The sequence below is a fragment of the Lytechinus variegatus genome, chromosome 1 (assembly GCF_018143015.1).
Source record: "Lytechinus variegatus isolate NC3 chromosome 1, Lvar_3.0, whole genome shotgun sequence".
In the NCBI taxonomy this organism is placed as follows: domain Eukaryota; kingdom Metazoa; phylum Echinodermata; class Echinoidea; order Temnopleuroida; family Toxopneustidae; genus Lytechinus; species Lytechinus variegatus.
The window spans coordinates 1622375-1645230 of record NC_054740.1 but is presented as its reverse complement, the minus strand read 5'-3'; the positions used below and the strand labels follow the sequence as shown (position 1 = coordinate 1645230).

The following is a 22856-nucleotide window of genomic DNA, read 5'->3' as shown; positions in this document are numbered from 1 at the left end:
CATTCATTTCATTATACGTTGTCTCCCATAAATTCTTTTATTTCCTCTTGGGTGTTGAACCAAGACCCCCCCCCCGCGCCTGTGATTGAACGTAAAGCTTAATGTAGGAAAGGTCCCTAAGGGGGAGGGGGGCGTAATATAGCCATTTGAAGGTCATAGATGAAGAGCCCCTACTGCTTGGGGTCTGGGGCAAAGCCCCGGTAGCTTTTCTGCATAAAATTTAGCAAGCTAATATCGCAATGTTGTATGCAGTTCCTCTTTCTTCCCGCTTTTTATTTTCTATCCTCGTCAGCCCGGTCGTGTTATTAAAGCCTGTGTATAGCTTTGGTATAGGGTCAATAATGTGATTGATAATCGAATATCATCTAATATGACAGTCTCACTGAAGCATAGAGACCGTTAGATATTTTTCCAACTGCACTTCTCTGAGAAAATTTCAAATATTCAAATCTTGGATATATAGCGCCCTCTCTGGGCGATGCTTGTTTTAAATTTTAAAAATGGGCATTCAAGCACTTATTCTATAAATTTAGTGATTAGATATCCAAAAGTTACAGACAAAGAACATATCTTGAAAGTTTCAGTCCATTCCATGATTTGGAATAGGATTTAACTGAAAGACAAAAACACACAGATATTTTAATTTGATCGGGTGACCCGAACAAGTTAAATTTCCATGTAAAATCGCAAAATTAACCTGTAAAACACATTTTCATTTCATATCCTCCACATCATAACTGTTATAGGGCATATCCATTCATATTAGCTAGCAATGAATTGGAATAGTGATAGGTGGATTTTGGTGGATTTACCAAAACTATACACAAGCTTTAAGTTTTTATTTCTTGTCCCTTTTCTTTGTTTTCCAATTTAGCTTTGGACTAATTCCATTCTACCTTCATTTCCCGCTATTGTTTGCCATCTTTTAATTTATTTCCCATCATGCTATTGCACTATATAGGTCTATTTCAGAATGATTTGTTCTTTCTCAAATGTTTTTCTTTCGTTCTTCTTCCCGCTTTCCTTCCTTCTCTATTTCAAAAAATATATTTTACCTTGTTTTCTTTCCACTTTTCCCTTTCTCTTTCCTTTTCCTCCTTTCCTTTCTCTCTTTCCTTCCCTTTCCTTTTCTTTCTCCATCCCTTTTATTTTTCCCGTTTTTTTATTTTCCAGGTGAAATCCGCCTGCCCCCCCCCCCTGTTACGCCACTGGTGTAAATCTTGAATTTTTCCGCTCGCACTTCGCACTCGCATCAATTGTTTAGTTACATACTTATCCTTTTTACGATGACAAAAAGCGCTCAGAATTTCGTTTTTCAGGTAGAAATGTCAAAATTTTTAACTCGCGCTTCGCGCTCGCATTATTTGATTATTGAAATATATAACGTTCTTCGGCTAACTGCAAGCAGCCGTTAACAGATCATTTTTCATTACATCAAAACGTATATATCAAAAATTTCTGCTCGCGCTTTGCGCTCGCTATATTGAAGGTCAAGTCCACCTCAGAAAAATGTTGATTTGAATCAATAGAGAAAAATCAGACAAGCACAATGATGAAAATTTCATCAAAATCGGATGTAAAATAAAAAAGTTATGACATTTCAAAGTTTCGCTTATTTTCAACAAAATAGTTTTATGAATGAGCCAGTTATATCCAAATGAGAGAGTCGATGAGGTCACTCACTCACTATTTCTTTTGTTTTTTATCGTTTGTATTATACAATATTTCAATTTTTTCGAATTTGACGATTAGGACCTCCTTGCGTGAAGCACAAAATGTTAAAATAATGGAATTCCACGTGTTCAGGGAGGAATGAAACTTCATTTCACAGACAATGACGAGAAAATAAAAATATTTCATATTTCATTTAACAAAATACAAAAGAAATAGTGAGTAAGTGATGTCATCAACTCTCTCATTTGGATTTAACTGGCTCGTTCATATAACTATTTTGTTGAAAATTTAAGAGAAACTTTAAAATGCCCTAACTTTCTTAATTTACATCCGATTTTTATGAAATTTTCACTGTTATGCTTGTTGAATTTTTCTCTTTTTATCCAAATCAAGTTTTTGTTGGGGTGGACTTGCCCTTTAAAGGAAACTAAAACCTAAGAAGAGAGGCAATTTTACTTGAAATAGTAAAATATAAAAGGATCAATTTAAAAAAAGTTTCATCAAAATCGGTTATGAAATAAGCAAGTTATGGGAGTTTGAAAACTCTTGTACTTTCTATGGGCATCCGCAAATTGGCAAACGTGCTTCAATATGGCTGATTTTGTGGACAACTCTTCATTTGTTTTGTACACAAATTTTCAGATTTTCCTCATTATCTTTCAAGTTGCATCTTGCTTCCTTCTGAGCACAACATATGTCATGGGAAATATAATCCACACCATATATGTCAAGGTCAGGAGGTGATAATGTGAAATATGTAAAATAAAGGGGAAAATCTGAAAATATGTGTACAAAACAAATGGAGAGTTGTCCACAAAATCAGCCATTCAGTCATTTTGCTCGCGCTTCACGTTTGTAGTAGTTATTTACTTGCATGCACATCTTTTTCAGAAAAAATACAAAAGATTCCCCCAAGAATTAGCTCGCGCTTCGCGCTCACATTATATAAATAAAGATATGATATTGTCTATAAATGTTATTCATAGGAATAAAGCTAAGAAGTGAGTATTAGGATTACCTTCAAAGAAACAAAAAATCATCTTCGAGTGGCCGATCGGGGAAAATATGTCTGAAAAAATTTCGCCCCCCCCCTATTGGCGAAGGCTAGATCTGCCCCTGCTGTTGATGGAGTTGAGAGCAGCGACTATATTGTATGTAATAAGAGAGAAGAGAAAAGAAGAGAGTGTAGAAAAAACCTCGAAATTGAAATACTTAACTTAGAAAAACTTCTAGACCAAAATATAAATACTGGAGAAAATTTACAAAAAATTAAGCTACTTAGGAAATAATTAGAACAATTTAGATAAGACTTCAAATAATGCAATATGGAGAAAAACCGTCTAAGTATTTTTTTATCTTGAAAAGCAGAGGATAGCAGAAATAAACATTTGTTGAATTGATTCATGATAATGGTACAGTATTGCAAAACAAACAGACATTTTAAGAGAAATTGGCTCATATAATAAACAGTTATATAAATATCATGCAAATATTGATGCTGAAGAACTTTTTTTTATCTTATTAGAGAAGAGACTTTCCATAGTCTTACAGAGGAAGACGATTCTTCTTAAGGAGAAATATCTTACAGTGAAGTTGATTTTGCATTAAAAAAATATGAAAAATAATAAGCCTCCTGGACCATTCATAATAGTAGCAGGGGTTCGCCAGTCATAATGATAGATGAGGGTCGCCAGTCATAATAGTAGAAGGGGTTCGCCAGTCATAATAATGGATGAGGGTCGCCAGTCATAATAGTAGAAGGGGTTCGTCAGTCATAATGGTAGATGAGGGTCGCTATTCATAATAATAGAAGGGGTTCGCCTCCTGGACGAGACGAATTTACAACTGATTTTTTTAAAGCATTCTTTCAGGACTTAGGTATATTCTTGGTACGAAGTATGAATTTTGCTTATATTTCTGGAAAATTATCCAATTTACAAACAATAATGGCTTGATAACATTAATTCCTTAAAGTGACAAAGTAAGACATTTCATCAAAAATTGGAAATCAATTTCATTGTTGAATGTTGTTTATAAACTGTTGTAAAGTTGTATTGTTCACAGACTTTAAAAAGTATTGCCATATAATTATTCATGTTAATCAATCAGGATTCTTGTCTGGACGATTTATTGGTGAAAATAGGAAAATTTTGTATGATTTAATTGTGTATACCGAGAAGAAACATATTCCTGATTTCTGATTTTTCATGATTTTTTATTTAAAACGCTTTCCATTTTTTAATTTGGCAAATCTTTCATGACATGAATAAAAATACTTTATCAAAATGCATTTTCTAGTGTTATAGTCATTGGGCAAAAGACATTAAGATTCGTTTTTGCTAAGCTCTAAAATTCTTGGGTTGTTAATTCGAAATTCACACTCTGTCAAATGAATTTATGTTGGCTTAAAAGAATACAAAGTTCTTTAATATGCAGATGACACAGTTTTATTTCTCGATGGTACAGCAGCCAATTTCTGTAATGTACTAAATATTTTGGATTCATTTGCTAAATGTAGTGGGTTGAAGGTCAATACGCAAAATCTACCATCTACATCAGCTACCATTATGACTATCGACCCCATCTACTATTATGACTGGCAAACCCTTTCTTCTATTTTGACTGCATGCGACCCTCATCCATTATCATGACAGGCGAACCCCTTCTACTATTATAACTGGCGACGCTCATCTATTATTATGACTGGCAAACCCTTTGTACTAATATGAATAGCGCCCCTCATCTACCATTATGACTGGCGAACCCCTTCTACTATTATGAATAGCGACCCTCATCTACCATTATGACTGGCGAACCCCTTCTACTTTTATGACTGGCGAACCCCTTTTAGTATTATGACTGGCGACCCTCATCCATTATTATGACTGGCGAACCCTTTCTCCTATTATGACTGGCGACCCTCATCCATTATTATGACTGGCGAACCCTTTCTCCTATTATGACTGGCGACCCTCATCCATTATTATGACTGGCGAACCCTTTCTCCTATTATGACTGGCGACCCTCATTCATTATTATGACTGGCGAACCCTTTCTACTATTATGACTAGCGACCCTCATCTATCATTATGACTGGCGAACCCTTTCTACTATTATGACTAGCGACCCTCATCCATTATTATGACTGGCGAACCCTGCTACTATTATGATTGGCGACCCCCATCCATTATTATGACTGGTGAACCCTTTCTTCTATTATGGATAGCGACCCTCATCAACTATTATGACTGGCGAACCCCTTCTACTATTATGACTGGCAACCCTCATCCATTATTATGACTGGCGACCCTCATCCATTATTATGACTGGCGAACCCCTTCTACCATTATGACTGGCGGCTTACTTCGAACCATCGGGCCTTCGCGTCGGGCCGCGTTATCGCGTAACCCGACCTTTCGTGAAAACAGCCACATTTATTTACGAAAGGTCGGGTTTACCATTTGTGAAATATACCCGTTAAATCTACGAATAGTTGGGTGCATTAACCCGACTCTTCGTAAAATTTAGCCAGCAAATATACGAAGGGTCGCGTCCTTCACGCACATTTCTACAACAAATAAATATGATGAAAACGGCTTGAATAAAAACTAGCATTCAATCCGCACAAAGTCAGCCTTTGCCTTGAGAAGTTTAGAGGTGAGTACAGTTTAAATTTCGCTAAATTGTCGAAAAATGGAATTTATTCATGATAAGTCATAGTGTTGTGGGAAATTTCCTTTAATTCCTTAACATTTTGAAATAGCTGACCTAGGTTGTATATCATGAGATTATGGTGTAATCAACTCCTGCACTTTGAAAATGTTTTCATCGTCGAGAGTTGACGTTACGGCTGAATTTCCCTCCGACACCAACGCACACGCAGCATCTTCCCCAGACTTTCGGGCAGAAGTATTCAATGCTATACTTCTAGAGAAGAATACTAGAAGTAGGATGTATTGAATTGTGTTAATGTCACCTGTGCCTCTTGCACGTGTTTTGGTGATCGGCCATAGGCTAGTGAGTAGTGCTTCCTAGTAGGGGTCCTTAAAAGCTTTCATGCATACCTTTGATATTTCTGGACCAATGATTTATGTATTTATTCATATTTGTTTGGGTTTTTAAAAATAGAACTTGAACTTAATTGAACTATGTAACTTAATGCAGGATATGGACTCGCCACTCACCAGAGTCAGAAGTGTCAGACATGAGTAGATCTAACCTTCCCATTTATTAAATGCCTCTCAATAGCCTAGAATGACAAGAATCACTATAAAAAGCACAAACAGTCAATTGAACTCATGTGGGATTTTTTAATTTGCTATAATTGTTTTTTGAAACGTTTTCTTCTAGATTTTTCTACTACTTCGGCCTTCATGCCATGGATCTATTGATCTGATGCTAGCTACTGAAGAGTGACGAGCAAAAAAAAGGGCAAAGGTAAGAATAGAATAGATCTAGACCTATATCTTTTCCAGAGGGGGGGATTGAAAGTCATCTGATATAGATTTCCAGACACAGATTTTCCTTCAAAACTGAAATCTAATGAAGATGTAAAGTTTGCATGGTGTCAAACAGAGGCGTCGATCCGGGGGGGGGGGGGGGGGGGGCAGTTGCCCCCCAAGAAAATTTCGGGGGGGGGCAAAGATACCATTCCCCCCCGATAATTCCCCCCCCCAAAAAAAAAAAAGAGAATAGAATAGAAAGGAAAAGGAAGGAAGGTAGTGAAATGAAAGCGTAAAACAAGAAAAAAGAAAGAAAATGGGACATTGGGAAGCGCTCGCTCGCTTGCATTTAAGTATCTTAACCAATGCCGATGATAATTACTATTATTATGAATGGAAATCGGTTTGCATCTTCTGTTTCTATCTAATGTTATATTATTCTTCTACCCATAGGAAGTAATATAACCAAACAAAATATCACTCCCAGAAATCAAGCGGCCAGTTCACCTAAAAATAGATAAACTTTCAGGAGATAACGGCCTGGATTTAAAAAAAAAACGCAAAACAAAAACATATTTTTCTTCGAACTATTTAATTAATTAATAAACGTCATAGTTTTTATTATTTTCATTATTTGTTCATGTACTTCCCAACTTGAGTAGGCAGTTTTCTTAGCTAATTTGTAATTTGTTTTATGAAAATACTTTACACCGTACATTTCCTTTCTTGTATGTTAACTGTCCAATGTTATTGATGTATGTTACTTAATTGTTTTGTAAAGCGCTTAGAAACATCACGTATTAAGCGCTTTATAAATACAATGTATTATTATTATTATTATTATTATTATTATTATTATTATTATTATTATTATTATTATTATTATTATTATTATTATTATTATTATTAACTCGCTCGCTACTCTCACTGGTAAAAGCTAGATACAAGATGATTTCGGGCAGCAAGTAGCTTATCATAGCAGCGAGATTCCAAAATATTATATTTAGGCAGCAAGGTGGGTGACAAAGATTTTGGGACGAATCCATATAATTTTGCCGGGATCGGTCGTTGGCTTTGCTCGCTATGGTAGAAAGAGAATGGATTCGGACTGCAAGCGAGGTAGCTATAATAAAACAGTTTCATATTTGTCACACAGGTGATTGGATGTATTATTGAGATATCATACAGGCATGACAGGTTTATTCTGATGATAATGATTATAATATCACATTTTTATCACATTATTATGATGACGAAATAACACTTCTATCATATGGAAAGGGTATATTTTTCCTCGCTCGCTGCGCTTGTTCGTTTCATATTAATGGTTTTGAAAGCAAACAGATTCGGTGAGATGAGACCGAAAAGATAATGTAGATGTTTCATTGGCTCACAGCGCAATTTGCCGAAGGGTTTACTTCATCTACCATAAAAGACTGTGTGCTTCCTCACTCGCTTCGCTCGCTCATAATATTAAAAAACAGAGTGGTTTGGGGCAGCAACAATGGACCAGCGATGTGACAAAATAGAGTTCATATGTGTGGCAGCGAGGTAACCATATACATATATATATATTACGTATCATTTATGCCTGTATGAACACTAAACCCTTCTCTCATAACAAGATTTTTTTTATTTTTTGCTTGCTCGCTTGGGTTCATCTCCGCTTGGTCGTCTTGCCCCCTCCCCCCCCTCCCCCAATCCGAAAAATGGATTGACGCGTCTGGTGTCAAAGGAAATGAAATGTGGATACATGAAGCAGCCTGTTCAAAGAGGTAGAGACAGTAATTCTGGAGAACAGGGGGCACCTACACTACAGTATCCAGAGGGAATAATAATTGATACCTCCCTTGCTCTCTAGTCTTATTCATTTAAGAGGAACAATGAGATTAGGCTTACCGGTATTTGTTCTCAGGCTGACAGTGAAACTACAGAAGAATTTTAGATGGTGGTTTGGCAATGAGGATGGGGTGCAACCATTTCTTTTCACATTATTTGCTTAACTTTTTTTAAACCAAAAAATTAGTAATGGGTGGGGGGATTAGTGACTAGCTTCACTGGACACCCTAGATTGTGTACAGCCATCTTTACAAAATTGAAAAATATTTTCTTACTTTATTAGCATCATGGATTGCCTTTCTGATATGGATTGCTCATCCGATGAGGAAGGAAACATATTACCAAACCTTAGCTGCTCAGGAGCAGGAACAGAGCAAAGGTAAGAATATCTATTTTTCTATCAGTTTTCTATCTTACTATCTAGAATACTTTATTTTATTTCATAAAGAGCTGTTACAATAACTCTTGCTGGAATGACAACTTTCACCAAAAAAAGCCATTCAAGGCCCTGTTTCATAAAGAGTTGCTATGATGGCAACTCCTGCTGGAATGGTAACTACCATGGCAAAAGTGAGAATTCTGCTTCCTGATTGGCTTTTATAATAAAAGTTGCCATTCCAGCAAGAGTTGCTATCATAACTTTTTTTATGAAATGGGCATTCTCACTGTTACCATGGTAGTTAACATTCCAGCAGGAGTTGCTATCATAACAACTTTTTATGAAACAGGGCCCTGGCCCTCTCTTCCCCTTCCTCCTTTCTCCTTCCTCTCTGCCTTGCCCCCTTCCTTTTGGATACTTATAGGCCTGCATAAAATGTGGTAGTGGTGTTTTTTTGTGGGGAAGGGGGAGGGAGGGGGGATTTATTTGATCATGCTTAGATGGAAATATCAGTCCCTCTCTCTCTCTCTCTCTCTCTCTCTTTCTATCTCACACTATCCCTCTCTCTCCCTCTCACTTTCCCCTTCTCTGTATTACACTATCCCTCTCTCTCCCTCTCACACACTCTCTCGCTAGCCCCCCCCCCCTTTCCCCTCTCCCCTCTCACTATCCCCCTCCTCTCACACATACTCCCCCCCTCCCCTCTCTCATCCTCTCTCTCACTCTAAGTCTCGTTCACTCTCCCGCTACTCTAACACAATTTACTAGCAACAAGTAGTGAGCTCCCTGATGAAAACCAACAGCGATTCTTGGTCATCATCAACTCACTTTTACTGACAAAACTAAGGGGAAAAAGTAGCCAAAGTGCAAAAATTCATCATACCTTCATCGGTCAGATATGGCCATTGTCTTACATCGTCTACCCAGGTGTCCATGCTTTATTTTATTGATTTATGATGAAGTTAATGACACAATATCAGAGCTTATCTGTAATCTTTCATTGAATTTGTACACAGAGCCAATCGCGGTCAGCGCACTTGCCCACCGCAGCAATGGCGTCGCCGATAGAGGGCCAAATACATAAACCGGCCGTGAAATTGGTCTATAGCTGCCTATACACAGCAAACGCGGAGTGGGGTCGACTGGTGAATGAGAATATACAATTTTGCTCCTTGATAATTCGTTGGAATGATTGCTTCGGCGAAACTTAGTTGGGGCGCCCTGGATAATATGCCTCTGAATCTACCAGAAAGTGTAAAAGTTAGTTTACATTAAATACAAATATGTCTGACCTATACATTTCAGTGAAAACGTACATGACCAAGGCAGAATGATAATGCTGCGCACGTGGCGCCCGATATAGGGCTTCATCTTTGAGTGAAGAATAATCTCGGGGATAGACATTATCATTCGCATCGTTGACACTTTCTCTCGCAATCTGTTACAATTTACATGTATTTGCCATAAAGACGGACAAACGCATGTTACAAAAAACACAAAATTTCGGGAAAAAATGATATCCAATCCAACATCTTCACACTGGTCACTGCACTGCAACTCCCGATTACAAGTGGTGCAACTTTCCAACCAATCGACTTGCGCGCCCTGGAATTCCGAAATTTACATATTGCAATACAGTATGACAGAGGTGCATTTGTGCGAACACAAAGGCCATGAGCGTAAGTTAAAATATAGTTTTGACTAGATCTAGCCCTTGAAATTGACTACATTGTACCAATCCAGTAAATATAACCATCAAAAAAAATAAAAAAATCCGGCGAAAATAGGGGGGGGGGGGCGCGCCCGGGGCGCCCCCCTCTGGATCCGCCACTGATCAAACACATTCTACTTCCTGGATCTCCATTCTGAAGCAAACTTGTAGCAAATATGGTCAGAATGGTTTAATTTCTTTTCAACTTAACAGGGGGTGGATACACATGTATGTGGTGCGATTTTATATGCTTTTTAGCTCACAAATGTTTAAATCCATACTATAAGCAAATGTTTGATCAAGTTTTGGTTTGTACTTAGCAAGTAAATGGCTTCAAAAGTGAACTTAAAGTCTAATCTTTTGTTTTGTTTTGTTTTGTATAGTACTACTTCAACACTCTTATCTGATGACAACAAAGAGATAGATCTAGATGACATGCCAAGCTGCTCTACTGCAAGAGTTCAGGAAAGGTAGGAAAACAGATATTTCTTATTGAAGTTCTCAGCAACCATCCATGAAGATCATTCTTCACAGTGTATTTGAAGCTGATTTCTCTATTGATGCTAAGAATGTGAATACAGTGGAATGGGTTTATTAGGTATATACTGTGTAGACAGCAGGCCTTAACTATTATATTTAGATTTACATTTTAGATTTTAATCTGTTTTAATCTGTTTTGTCCTTAAACTGTAATGATGTAACCCTTTCATGCCATTGTCAAATCATTTGAGAGAATAATAGTCTTTTTTATGCCTCCGCCCACCGTAGGTGGTTGCCGGAGGCATTATGTTTTCGGGTCGTCCGTCCGTCCGTGGGTCCGTCCTTTTTTCGTTCTCGCAATAACTTAAGAACCGTTTGACGAATCAACTTCAAACTTGGCTCATGTATGCATATGGGAGGGACAATGATCTGATTAGATTTTGGGGTCACAAGGTCAAAGGTCAAAGGTCATAGAGGTCGTTATGTACATAGAAATGGTTCGTTTTCACCAGAACTCAACAACCATTCGACCGATCAACCTCAAACTAAGCACATGTATGCATATGGGAGAGACAGTGATCTGATAAGATTTGAGGGTCACAAGGTCAAAGGTCAAGGTCAAAGATGTCATTGTATAAATGAAAATAAATCAACATGAAGTGCCATTTACTTCTGATTTGGTAATGGCGGAGGTATAAAGTTCGACCACGCGTGGTCGAAGATTCATCTAGTTTTTTTTTGCCTCCATCCCCGGAGGTGTGTGCTGGAGGCATTATGTTTTATGTTAGTCCTTCTATTCCGTTTTTGTTCTTGCAATAACTAAAGAAGCATTGAATGTATCAACTTGTGTATATATTGGAGTGATGATGGTCTCATTAGTTTTTGGGGCAGAGGTCAAAGGTCACATACATGGAAATGACTTGTTGTCCTTATATGGGAGTGACAATGATCCTCTTAGATTATCAGAGTTTTTGAAAGATTTCCATGAATGTGTGATATGAGACAAGGGCGAAGGCATTAATTTGGACTGTGCACAGTGGAGAATCCATGTATTTTTTTTTGTCTGGGGGTTGAGGCATTGTTATTAAAGGCAAGGACCCAGTTTCATTTCCCAGTGGAGCCATTTTTCAAACTTTGCAAATTTTTTTTTAAAAGGGGGGGGGTAGGACACTACTATCATTCATCTGATTTCACATTTATTTTTTTTATCAAGGAGAGTTGCAAAGCTGTTGTATATTTACAGAAATGCACAATGCACACGAGTTTAGAGCGTAGCTTCTAATTGGTTCCTCTTTTATTAGGCCATGCTTTTAATTAGCATATTCTTCTTCAGAGCTTTTATTAAGGCTTGGCCTTATTATTAAGCTTGGCCCAGTAAAAGTTAAACATTACCATGAGGCGCCAATGGCGTTCTGTTCAGGCATTTCTTTCCCTACAATGAAAAAGAAATGAATTTTCAACTATGTATTTACATGTATATTGAAATTAGACTTTGTAAGTGAACTTAGTCCATAGTCCAAATTCTTTTGTTTTCTTACATATAGCACTATAATCATTTCATCGGATGACATCGAGATAGATGACATGCCAAGCTACTCTACTGCAACAGTTCAGGAAAGGTAGGGAAAAGGATCTCTTATTGAATTTTTCAGCAAGTATCACACATGAAGAAATTTCCTCCCAAATAATGGAATGATGAGATTAAAATATAAGTTGTATCTTAAAGAAAAGCCAGTAGCCAAAAAAGAGAGGTAATCTGACCGTTTGAGAATGGCTAGTAATATCAAGGAGGTGTACTTGGGGTCATGGCTTTTTCTGTGATGTAATTTTCTTAGTGATGAAATAAGGGTCAGATATTACAGCTTTACATGTGCCCAGTACATGGTTTAAAGGGGAAACACAATAAACCTTTGTGCCTTTAATGAATAGTAATTTCAATGTACCGGTATTTAAAACCAATTTTCTCTTTTCACATAAACTGAATCCACTGGAATTGGTTTATTATTTAGAGATAGACAGCAGACTGTTCCATCTTGATTTTTTTTTTAATTTTAGCATTCAAATTTATTTATTCAGTCTGTTGATTTCATCGAACTATATCATGATTCAACCTGCAGTATTGATGGTTCAAAATATAGTTTAGTAGGCCTAATAATTGGATAAAACACTATATGTCATTCGTTACACATGTATTTTCTAAGAATGTCTGCATTCGAAAAAAAATGTATTGACATGTTTTTTGATAAATGGCTTTAAAAGTGAACTTATATTCCATTCTTTTGTTTTCATACACATAGCACTATAATCATTTCATCTGATGATGAGAGAGATGACATGCCCAGCTGTTCTACTGCAAGAGTTCAGAAAAGGTAGAAACGTATAGCTATATCTCTAAATTATTGAAGTTTCCAGCTACCACAGATCACTTGTAACTTTGAGATTTACTGCAAAATATATCTCCCAAATTAAGTGTTTGGTTATGGGAACCTGGTGGTCCCTGCATCAAGCATATGGGAAATACAAAGTTAAATACTCAACAGGTTAACTTACTCTTTTGAACACACGAATCATTGCCAAATTATTTATGAAAGTAAATATGATATGGAGGAATGACCTTTATGTAGAATATATCTATTCCAAAGGGACAATTGAAATGTAATGGAGTAACTGAATGTGTCATCTGATTACTGTGATGTGGTATATTGGCCCTCCCATTTCCTGAAACAGGCAAGATAAGCAAGTTCTTATACATGTATTTCTTTTTCTGGATGTCTTGTACAACATTCCATTTAGATAATAAACTTGAACTGACAGTATTATTATGGATAGGGGGGATACTGGGGAAAAAGAATCGGTTATCGATGTCACCCGTGATAGAATATCAATGTAAAGGGAATATGTGTTCTACATTATGTTTGCAGAACTGCATGTATGAAGTTCAGTACACTTTAATAGAATTTGTTTGTTTCTGTCACCAGGTCTCGGCCAAAGTTCATTCAGCCGAATGAACCGAAGCGCGTGAAGACAGCCAACAGCCAGTTTGAATGTATGCTCTACCGGGAGAAATGGCATGCCATCAAAGCCAGCAAAGCTTTCTTCAGGGATAGCACAAGTGTAGCTTCACTGATGCTATCCACAGCTACCAAGGTAAACCCTGGTGTTCCAGTAGCATGTGACGATGAATTCGCCTTTCTTGTGGATACTTCCAGTCTTGAATTTGACCAGGACCTTACATGCGACGAGACCGGCAAATACAAAAAACCCAGTTATTCCCGATGTGAGTTGGCCGTGGATGGTGAACACAACATATTTTGGTTAAAAATGGGTCCCAAGACTGGTACTGAAAGATACACACTTCTCCGGAGGTATTATCCCCACCGTGATACCCCTGGATTTTTCAGGACAATATATGAGCTACAAAGGGATGGAGTGCAGAAATGTCCAGTCGTCTTAATACGATATGAGTGGAGAGGACAGAAGACAGCATTAAGAATGACGGCTCATGGTCACTGCAGAAAGAATGATAGCCCCTTCATCCGATCAAAGAAGGCCTTGATTGAAGAACTGAAGAAGCCATCATGTCAGTCAGCACAGGACAAGCTGAACGAGAAGTTCAAAATGCAGGGTGGTAGTGTGGGAGTAGATGCATTTTCGTCATTGCCTCGTGACAGGCAGCAGATCTACCGGCACGGTTCAGGAGGGAAGAAGAAAACTGATTTCAACAAACTAATTGAGAAGAATGCATCTGGAGAATTTGTAAGGAGTGTTGAATTCGTCAATGATAAGTCCAACATGTCCAAAGGCCCTCATCCTAGATGTGTCGTTTACACAAACAAACAAATCGAAGACATGAAGAGAAATTGTGCAGCAGGCAGTATCATTTCGTTTGATGGTACATTTGACCTTGGGCAAATGTATGTCACTGTTGCGTCATACAGACATCAAGATTTTCTGAATAAACGGAATGCAAAAAATGTACTCATGCCAGGCCCAGTATTGTTGCATGCAAGAAGAGATACTGAAACGTATCAGTACTTTGGACACCAGATTTCCAAAGCTCTGGGAAATGAACATGTACCCTTTTTCGGGACAGATGGGGAGAGTGCAATGTACAAGGGTCTGAAAAGCTCACCAAGCTTTTCCAATTCCAAACATCTTCTCTGCATGATCCATCACAAAAGAAACGTGCAAAGCAAGCTTGAGAAACTTGGAGTGCACAAGAACACTGCAAAAATTCTCAGATCGATCTATGGGGAAGAAGTCCATGAAGCACGTTACGAGGGACTTGTAGACAGCAGTAGTGACAAGGAGTATGAAGAGGCTCTTCTCAATTTGTCTACCAAATGGAAACAGAAGAGACAGGAAGGCCTCCTGCATTTACGAATTGGTTCAAGCAATACAAATCCCAAGAAGTGAAAGAATGCATGTTGAAACCATTAAGGCAGCAAGCAGGAATGGGAGATCCACCGCGCCAGTATAGTACGAATGATTGTGAGTGTATGAATTCTATGCTGTCCAAGTGGGTTGGTGGCAAGAAGTCATGGAACGATCTTGTCGATAGCCTTGAGGACTTTGTCAAGTCAAAGTACACAGAACTGGAAATGTCAATCATAGGCTTAGGTGAGAGACGACCAGCCAAGAAGTGTCTTGAAAGAACACCATTAGAATGGTCTCATATGAAGTCAGAGGAAAAGAGAGTACTACTAGAGAGAGCGAAACTTAGTGTACCAGAACAGTCAGCTAAGGAGCTTTCAATATCTCCAGAAGAAAGTGGAATCGGAGGATTTACTCAGTATGAATTGCAAGCTGTCTGGAGCAAGGCTGGTAAGATCATTGATTGTAGTCATAGTATCGTTGACTTTCCATCTACCAGTTCTCAATCCATTTGCTTTGATGGAAAGGATCACTTCAAAGTGTCATGGCACAATGACTTGTATGTTTGTGACAGGCAATGCAGATCATTCATCCTACACAATCGTCTGTTTTGCGAACATACCTTAGCAGTTGCTGAACAAAAGGACAAATTGGCAGCCTTCCTCTGCAGAGTCAATACTAAAAAGAGAGCATCATCTGTTAATCTAGCCAATGACGTTCTCCAGAAACAATGTTCTGACAGTGGTAAAAAAAAGAGTGCAAATAAGAGAAGAGGTAGCAATAACAAAGTGTCCCAACCTGTCACGACAGTTATCCCCAAACCCAGTCAAGAACAGCCTTTCTGCATTGCTCGTAAAGTGGGTGTCATCAAACGCTGCTATGGATGAAAGCAGGAGTTTGGACAGAAGATGAATATGCCTCCACATGATATAGTGTTGAAGAAAATGGACATCAGACAGTTGGTGGACAGACTGACAGGTTCTGTCATGCATTCAAAGAGCCTTGTACCAACATATTACCATTTGAAACTGAATTGTCTGAGAATAACCTATCCTTATACTGAATTGAAGGACGTAATTGTGCATGATGAAGTTCTTGAGCATTTGGACCCCGACCACAAAGTTATTCTGAGAAATTTTGGTCTTGATATTGCCTAAATAATGAAGATGTGTACATGCAGAACAAACACTCAAATACCATGAGAATTAACAACTGTTATTTGGTTGTTAGAGAGAGAGAATACTTACTGTACAAGAAAAAATAGTACTGAACAGTGGTAGGATGGTAAGTGCAAAAACCTCTTGCAAAGATACACTGTCACTTCCATACTTAATCACATTACACTACTTCAATAATGAGTTATGTGAGAGGTTTACATCGATTCCATGGCTTGTTCTTTTCTTGAATAAGTATACAGTATGAAAGTTGGGTAGATACACTGTTATAACAGTTGGAAATAATTAAGCTTTTATCTTTATTTTAGGGTGAGTAGCATGGCTATTTTGTTTACCATTTATATCTGTCATTTAACCAATGTAATATTAATAGACAAAATGCGAAAATTAATATTTGTAAAGACCTTTTTAAGTGTGCAGGTCCCTAATTTTTCTTGCATTGGCAGCAGGCCATTTTTTATGTGGTCAACAATTGATTGGCTGTATCACTCTTTTAGCTTCTGGTTATTTGATGTTTGTATTTATCAGCTTAAAACTTATTCACAGATTAAATTGATACCATCGAAGGTTTGTCTGTTCATTACTGTGAGGCTAATCATAATATTGATCTTGATTTTTAAAGGTTAAGTCATGTAATACATGTATATGTCAGTAGATATTACATGTAATATCTACTGATATTACATGTATATTGTCTCCTGTATAATGTATTGTTAATGCTATAACAAAGCATCCTGATTTGAAGCCTAAAGTCAAGTTTATTATTTGGGTTCAAGTATCACATACAGTTCAGGATTGCATTTGTAACACTGTTGAAGTTCATTTCATACTTTCAAGAACACATGAAGTGACACGAACATTTTACCACTCTAGTCTAGTACATGTACTACATATAAAATGTCTTCTGAATTATAAATCTGTCTTTCGGATTTTATCTAAACATACATTGTATGCCTGAGTAGCAATGTTGATTTCATATAAAGTACATGACATAGTTGTTTTATATTTCACTTTTTTTTCTATTTTTAATAGATCTTGAGTGGTGTCCATCTATCTGGGATGGTAATGGAAAATTGATGGTTTGAGTTTTGACCTTACTTGGAAGGTATATGATGGGGAACCCATGCCAGAGTAGAAGGTTACCTCAAGGTCAAGGTACACTGTACTCTACAGGAAGCATACACTTTTAGTTTCTATTTTTATTGTTGGGGTAGATAACTTCACAATAAACCTTAAATGGACCTCTACTTGGTGAAAGCTAGGTCGTAGAAGTACATTTAAATAGGTTAGAGGTCAAATGAGGTCAATATATGTATTAAAATTTACCAGCAAGCACACAAGCTAGGCAGTTAGACACATTATTGGACACATTGTTACACTTGTGACTTGACTGGTTACTAATATTTTTAGTCATTGTGTGCATGAGATTAGTATTTTAGCCTACATCAGTTGTTGAAAAGCAGTTTTACTATTTCACTTCATTCTGACTTACATGATTTAGCATTTTCCAGAAATGTGCATCTGATTACAGACAGTCCATGATAATAAGGAGGGTGACCTAATATCAGCTTACTGGTCTGTCCACTGTCATGCTGCCCACAGTTGTTGTTTTTGTTTTTTTTATTCAAATTACTTGTGGAGATATCATTTATGGCATGTTGCTGACCATACTAAAGTCCATGCTTGAAAGCATATTCCAGATTTAATCTTCACATTTTGAACATTGATAGAAATGTCTGGTAATTCTAGAGGAGCAGGTTTACAAACAGAAGTAAAGAGCACTTAACATATAGCAGTTTGATGTAAGTTTGAATAGAACTTCGATACTCTAACTTTGTTCAATCATTTCTGCACATTTATGCCCAGGTTTTAGACCACTTAATTAAGTTACAGTGTCTTTTGCAATTTTTTCATGAGCATTCAACCAAAAGCTCAAAATGTGATATATTGCTATTAATTTATAGATTTCTATAGGGAATAATCAGCCAATATCATAAACTCCTAGCTAGTTTGCATACAACCTTTACAACCGTTTCATGAAATTATGCAAATACTTCATAAAGTTCTACAATTTAATTTGTTTCTTGTAATATTTTTTACTTGTTTTTGCTTGATTGGTTTTTGTTTATTTTTCACTTCCACTTGATGCCAGGCTGAATATCCCCTGTTATGCATTTAAAGTACTGTCTGCAGTTTATGTCATTGTTTTTTATGCCTCCACCTGATATCTTTCTTAGCTGGTCAGATCCTTCATGAGTCTCATAACGTTGATGACAAGACAGATTGAAGTGAGAACATATTTAGTTTGCCTAATCTTGTTTAAATTTCAGCAACTCATCAGGTTTGCAGGTGCATGTGTTTTTGGTCATTAATGTCAATATGACAGGAAGGTTTTCTTTTAGTTGAGTTTAAATACTCTGTTTTACTATTCTTTTAATCTTGCCAAGTTATGCAGAGCATCAAAGATGGCTTTTGTTTCTGTGTTTGATAGTTTAATGCCTCTGCCACTTAGTAAAGGCAGAGGCATTTTCATGATATTGTTCAATTTTTTTACTGTTAGAAAGTAGTTAACTTATAGTATTCAGCTGGATGATCACTAAATTATAATTAATAACAGCATGGTGATTTTGGTATGGAGGAGGGGAGTAGTGGTGGCATCAAAGTTACATGTATATGCAATAAATGAAAAGGGAAAGCCTCCATCTTGGAGTGCAGGGTGGTAGAGGGGCTCTTGCAGTTTGCATTGTCACGTATTTTTTTCTCTATGTATTAATTAGTCACTTTGCCCAAGCCAGAGCAATGTGCATCCCCCCTTCCTCTAACCTACACCACTGCAGTAATTGCATATAACAAGTGACACATTTTCTTGATAATTGTGAGATAAAATCAGATCTAACAGCATAGAGTTAATATAATTCTATGGATCAAACATATATACATGTGTGCATTGAGCATTATTGTAGCCAGGGGAGGGGAGGGGGCACATTGTGTCCCCTACAGTCCTCCTGCACCTTAAGAGCATTTTTTCTAGAAAATTTGCTGACCTTTTCTAAAATTGTATAGGAAACAATTTGATGCATAACCATGATAACTTTGGTGTGCCTGTCTTGCCTGATATCTTTTGTTGCCATGTCAACCATAATTGGCAGCCATGCCAAACAAGAAGGTTGTGTTTTTTTTCCCCTAATACCATTCCATTTCACAATGAATCCTTGGGTTTTACTGCTTCAGTTTTCTCAAGGGTCTAAATATGAAGTTATAATTTTTGAATGGGTTATAAATAATTGTACATGTGTATATGATTTTCCCTTTTCTCTTGTGAAGAAAACATTATACAATCGATATGAAACAATTTTGATAAAAGAATTTTAAGTTGTATACAGAAAAAGAACAATTTTAGCCCATTTTATGCATTTCTTTATGTTCCGAATAACACCCCACTTTTTCACCTTTCCGAACATCAACCTCATTGAATCGAACTTAATGGCAAACATGAAAGTGTAACTTGTGATGACGGACAAACTTGATTGCATGCAGCAGGAATCCCTTTGTTTTGGTTTACTTTTTCTTCTTGATGTTTTATGCGTTACAATGAAACTTTCATGTTCTACTTTTCTGCAAATAAATGTGATAAAATAATCACTGAAACTTTTGATGGCGAGTTCTGTGCACAATTTGTCCTTGTCGGTGTATGATGAGTAGAAAATACAGTCATGGCGGGGAGGAGGTGACATTAAAAGAAAATAGCTCGAAATTCTATTAAGAAGCACAATTGATATTAAACAACAGCTATTTAGGTCGAATGGTCAGACAAACAGAACTGAATAGCACTGGACCAACTTGGGGAGTAGCTGAAATTGATAACTGCAATGGTACGATGTGATGATATATCTATAGACCAAGGGTCATTGGACAAACTAAAGTCTGGATAAAACTAAACGGCTTGCCATGGATTAATTACGTAGGCCTTTAAAACAATGAATAGGGCGGCGCCAGGATATTTTGAAGGGGGGGGACCCATACATGACTACGTTTTAAATTGAAAAATAGGGGTATATTACAATTACATTTATAAACAAAACAAAAAAAGATGTAGGTATTATATAGTTCCATGACCCAGTCCTTCCTTTCCCCATCATGCTTTATTTTTTCCTTGTTCAGCCTTGTTCTTTTCTCTCTCTCCTTTTCTCCTCTCCCTGTCCCCTATAAGGGCGCCCCTACGTCTTAACCCTAAATAGACTGGGCTATTTCGACGCCTAAAAAGACTGGGGGGCTGATTCAGCCCCCCTTATGATCTCGGCTGTTGATCGCGCGATCGCGACGAAAATTGGCACACGCGTTACCCATGGCATTATCTACAAAACTATAACATCAAATTTGGCAAAAAATCTCATGTCTCATTAATTATGCTAATTTATGCGTAAAATCATAAGTTTGCTCAAATTAATAAAATAATGCCCCTGAAATGCTAATTTTTGTTTCGCATACTCTAGATAGGCATCTGATCAAATTGATTTAAAAAAAATTCAAAATCAAATTTATTTTCTTATGTATTCTATTGTTTTCTAAATTTCTTATGTATTTCTGTGTTTTTCGACTTTTTGTTTTCTATTGTTTTTTCAATGGAAATTGTCGGGGACTTTATTTTGACCATAAACAAGATAAAATTAATTGATTTTGAGCAGTAAAAGGAAAAAAAATGATACATTTATGAATTTTGGCTAATAACACTATTTGCATTGGATTTGTACACAAATTCACCTTTTTGAGTAATTTTGGGTCTGCATGCACTTACGAAATGTTGCGTAATTTTGGAACCGCGTACCCGGGGGTCACAATTTTGGTCTCAAAAGTTGCGCGAGATTTGAAGGTAAAAAGTCAGCGAGCGACGCGGTCAAAAAATTTGCACAGCGGATTTATCACGAAAAATGTCGAGGGGGGGGCTGAATCAGCCCCCCCCCCCAGTCTTTTTAGGGTTAAATGGTTTTAGAATGATTTTACCCGATGCTTCGTAATTTGAAGGTTCCTTTTTCCTAAATTTTCACGTAAAGAATTAGTCTTATGTCAATGACCACCATTACAAAAAATAACATTTTTTCCACCTGATTTACCCGACCTTTCGTAGATAAAGGGGCTGTCTTCACGAAAGATCGGGTTAGACGATAACGCGGCCCGACGCGAAGGCCCGATGGTTCGAAGTAAGCCATGACTGGCGACCCTCATCCATTGTTATGACTGGCGACCCTCATCCATTATTATGACTGGCGAACCCCTTCTAATATTATGACTGGCGACCGTCATCCACTATTATGACTGGCGAACCCCATCCATTGTTATGACTGACGACCCTCATCCATTTTTATGACTGGCGAACCCCTTCTACTATTATGACTGGCGACCCTCTTCCACTATTATGACTGGCGACCCTTTTCCATTATTATGACTAGCGACCGTCATCCAGTATTATGACTGGCGAACCCCTTTCTACTATTATGACTAGCGACCTTCATCCATTATTATGACTGGCGAACCCCTTCTACTGTTATAACTGGCAACCCTCATCTATCATTATGACTGGCGAACCCCTGCTACTATTATGAATGGCGACCCCCATCAATTATTATGACTGGTGAACCCTTTCTTCTATTATGAATAGCGACCCTCATCAACTATTATGACTGGCGAACCCCTTCTACTATTATGACTGGCAACCCCCTCATCCATTATTATGACTGGCGAACCCCTTCTACTATTATGACTGGCGACCCTCATCTATCATTATGACTGGCGAACCCTTTCTACTAATATCAATAGCGACCCTCATCTACCATTATGACTGGCGAACCCCTTCTACTATTATGACTGGCGACCCTCATCTATCATTATGACTGGCGAACCCTTTCTACTAATATCAATAGCGACCCTCATCTACCATTATGACTGGCGAACCCCTTCTACTATTATGACTGGCGACCCTCATCTATTATTATGACTGGCGAACCCCTTCTCCTATTATGACTGGCGACCCTCATCTATCATTATGACTGGCGAACCCCTGCTACTATTATGAATGGTGACCCCCATCCATTATTATGACTGGCGAACCCTTTCTTCTATTATGAATAGCGACCCTCATCAACTATTATGTTGGCGAACCCCTTCTACTATTATGACTGGCGACCCTCATCCACTATTATGACTGGCGAACCTCATCTATTATTATGACTAGCGACCGTCATCCATTATTATGACTGGCGAACCCCTTCTACTATTATGACTGGCGACCCTCATCTATCATTATGACTGGCGAACCCTTTCTACTATTACGAATAGCGACCCTCATCTACCATTATGACTGGCGAACCCCTTCTACTATTATGACTGGCGACCCTCATCTATCATTATGACTGGCGAACCACTTCTCCTATTATGACTGGCGACCCTCATCCTTTATTATGACTGGCGACCCTCATCCATTATTATGACTGGCGACCCTCATCCATTATTATGACTGGCGAACCCCTTCTACCATTATGACTGGCGACCCTCATCCCCTATTATGAGTGGCGACCCTCATCCATTATTATGAATAGTGACCATCATCCAGTATTATGACTGGCGACCCTCATCTATCATTATGACTGGCAAACCCTTTCTACTATTACAAATAGCGACCCTCATCTACCATTATGATTGGCGAACCCCTTCTACTATTATGACTGGCGACCCTCATCCATTATTATGACTGGCGAACCCCTTCTACTATTATGACTGGCGACCCT

The 22856-nt window shown here is 37.7% G+C and overlaps 1 long non-coding RNA gene and 1 pseudogene across 2 annotated transcripts; both read left to right on the top strand.

The window, feature by feature from the left end:
* The first annotated feature begins 5038 nt into the window (after positions 1-5038).
* On the top strand, positions 5039-12554 carry LOC121408485. Of its 2 annotated transcripts, none has more exons than XR_005969048.1 (5): positions 5039-5331; positions 6025-6111; positions 8239-8334; positions 10429-10515; positions 12070-12554. It is a non-coding gene; the product is annotated as an uncharacterized LOC121408485 (long non-coding RNA). The 2 variants fall into 2 exon arrangements; XR_005969050.1 differs by having other exon boundaries at positions 10429-10643.
* Positions 12555-12859: 305 nt separating this feature from the next.
* Positions 12860-15786, top strand: LOC121406616 (annotated as a pseudogene).
* Positions 15787-22856: the final 7070 nt, after the last annotated feature.